Here is a 3,258-nt window from a genome sequence, read left to right as displayed (position 1 = left end):
CAACTGCGAGAGCTTCTTAGCAACTATGAACGGCCCAATTCATTTAGGCGCAAGACCAGCTCCGAACCACGTGCTCGCATCGCTCTGCACATGGCTACGCTTTAGAACGAAGTCTCCCACTTGAAATTCCACGTTCCGATGCGCGCGATCATCGGCAGCCTTCTGGCTAGCCCTTGCTTTAGCGCGATTTTGGCTGGCCTCGCTCACTGCTTTTTGCAAACGATCACGCATGCGCCGCGCATAGTCGGCTATTGCCGTTTCGTCTGACGAAGCATCCTGCCTTTTGGTCAAAATGGTGTCAGTTGGCGTATTTAGTTCCCTCCCGAACATAAGGAAGTCAGGCGTGAAACCTGTGGAGCGATTCTCGCTTGTTCGCAGTGCAAAGGTGATCGCGTCGAGGTGCTCATCCCAGTCGTTGTGCATCCAGGCGTATGCCCCGAGTAGTGGCTTCACATCGCGATTGCGGCGTTCGGTCACATTTGACTGCGGATGATAACACGTCGTTCGCTGCTGCCGTGCGCCCATGGCGGCACACGTATCACGAAAAACTTTCGCCGTGAAATACGAGGCGTTCTCAGTGATCAGCCTCTCCGGAAACCCGTAGCGACAGAACAATCCTGAAAGCTTCGTCAGGATTTCCTTCGTTGTGGCGTTTCGCAGCGGATAGAGTTCAGCGATTCCGCTGAAGTGACATGTCACCACTAACACAAATTTGTGCCCTCTTTTGCTGCGCGGCAGCGGTCCAATCAGATCGCACGCCACAGTTTCCCATGGCTTTGTGCTCACGATCGGTTGGACAAGGCCAGGCGGTTTTCCACCTCGCGGCTTCCTTTCTTGGCAGACGTGGCAGGTCCGTACGTATTTACATACATCAGCCTTCATTCCTGGCCAGGTAGCGAGCCGACATAGTTTCTTCCATGTCTTTGGTGCGCTTCCGTGACCGTCTGCGTCGTGATAGTGCTGCAAAGCAGCATGCCTCAGTTGGCCGGGGATGACGGCTTTAAAGCACTCGTTTGAGTCTTCTTTGCCAGGCACGTATTTCAGCAATGCTCCATCAGCGTCCAACAGGAAGCTCTCCAGCTCACTCGCAGCAATACCAGCTGCACTAGAGCTTGCGCCTACCGCGTTCTCCGCGGATTCTGGGCGCTCTTCGACCAGCGGTGTCGATTAGTCCGTCTCTTCACGCAGACTGGCGACCATCTCACGACAATACGAGTCTTCCTGTTGGGCTTTGATGGAGCTTTGCTGGAGCTTTGTGGGGGTATGAGGGGGAACGGTCTTCCGCCCCGCTCCTCCGCAGGTGCAGCGTCCTCGCTAGCGACCCGCGGAGGGGAACAAAGGGGACAAAGGATGGGGAAGACACATAGTTAATACTCGAACGCTATTTATTGCACTTGCAAATAATACAGAACATGCCGGCTAGCTATACATCAAAAAGGTTTTCCTTGGAAGGGCAAGGCTACGTAAGAAGGACTTTTGACTCACCGACTGGGGAATGGGGGTGCGATTTCGGCGGCGGACATTTGAACGCGCCGTGAATATGGCGGCCGGGATCTCCCGTGCGCGCCGCATTCTTCGGACAAAGCCATACCACGGCGTTTGCCGCGGGAGGCGGCGAGAGCGTGCGGTATTTACCGGTCGCTTCGCCGTTGGGAACCAGAAGATTGGCGGTCGTGCACGACAGGTCCTCCCGTGTGCGCAGCGTACTCCGTGCCCGCTATCCCCCGGCATTTGCCGGGAGAGGGGGCGGGAGACAACCACTCTCGTTGCCGGCTGGATCCAGAAGCTCTCTCTTGTCTTCTCGCGGGAACCCGCGTAGACGTCTTGGTGGCGCACCCATCGCTGGTCTCCTTCCCCCAAGGGGAGGTATTTACCTCCCCTCCCAACCAGCGCTGCCATGAAGCTCGTTGGGGTGGTGGTGATCGGTCGCGGCGAAGGGGGAGGAAACTGGTTTTCCACATCCCCCCCTCCTTAAATGTTCACCTATGGTTGTCGAGAGCTGCTCCTTGGACGCCATCCGCGAGGTAAACACCAGGCTTAGCAGGGCGATCCAAACGTTGGTGTCATCCGACGAGCAGCAAGGTGAAGGGGCCCCCGCGGTCCATCGGCAGGTCCCAGAAGCCAGCGTGACGGGAGGGTGTTGTTCCCGCTGGCGCGCCTTTGTTGGCAGGTAGGGGTTGGCCTCCTCTCCCGTCAAGCCGGACTGGTTCCGTGAGACTCCGAGCTTCGGTGATTCAGGGCAGCAGGCACGAACGTAAAGAATGGCAGCAGGTCCAGGCGGCTTCACTTGATATCTGCACAGCCCTCCGGATCTCCAAAAAGGTTGAATATATTGAGCAAAATGACCATTTGGTAAAATGTGGGCCAATGCGAGTGCCAAACAATTTTGTCCAGCACCGCACTGCGTTCCGTTAATCCGAACGAAGCACGGGCATCCGCGGTTCGTTTGCCGGCATAATAATCTTGTTCCACAAAATTCCCGATTCGCCTTCTCAGCCCAAAAATACCAAGTTCATTTGAACGAAGTTAGCTGTCTCTAGTTCAGCGAGATGTTCGGCTACAGCGAGGCTAATATAAAACAAGCAAAACGCATTTGCGCATGCTGTATGCCACGGTTAGACTGTCCTCCGGCGTGCGACATGGCAGCTCCCAAAAAGAGCCTTAAGCCTATTCGCTCTAGCGCTAAGGACAAGAGCTAGAACGCAGCGCCGCGAGGATGTGCATCTCCGCCAAGGAACCCAGGGTGACCCTACTCGCTCGTTGCCATCCAAAGGCAACTTCTGAGCGAACGGCGCCCACCGCGTCCAGCGGTGTCGGAGCGCCCCGGTGCTTTCTGGCAATCACGGCTGCAATACCAGTCAGCCGATTGCGGCCCCTGGCTCCCAGAGCCAAAGAGACAGAAGAGGAAATATTTACAAGTTACAACTATATACAAGAAAAGTAGGGCCACCGTCCCGGCTGAGGCACTCACTCGCTTCCGGCGTGCTGTTCTCCGTGGACGGCTCGGTCTCGTGCTCCATGTACGGACCTCGTGGCTGTACCACACACACACACACACACACACACACACACACACACACACACACACACACACACACACACACACACACACACGCACGCGCACACACACAAATAAAAATGCTCCACACACACACATACACACATGCACGACCATTTGTTCTCACTGCAACTCCTCTCACCTCGCCATCAAGAAAGCATATTAGCCTTGCTAGCATAGCGATGTCGGTTCAGGCCTAA

Source organism: Amblyomma maculatum, chromosome 6 (genome assembly GCF_055883805.1).
Source record: "Amblyomma maculatum isolate TAMU_Amacu chromosome 6, ASM5588380v1, whole genome shotgun sequence".
In the NCBI taxonomy this organism is placed as follows: domain Eukaryota; kingdom Metazoa; phylum Arthropoda; class Arachnida; order Ixodida; family Ixodidae; genus Amblyomma; species Amblyomma maculatum.
The sequence above is the reverse complement of the archived record's forward strand: the minus strand, read 5'-3'. Positions refer to the sequence as shown.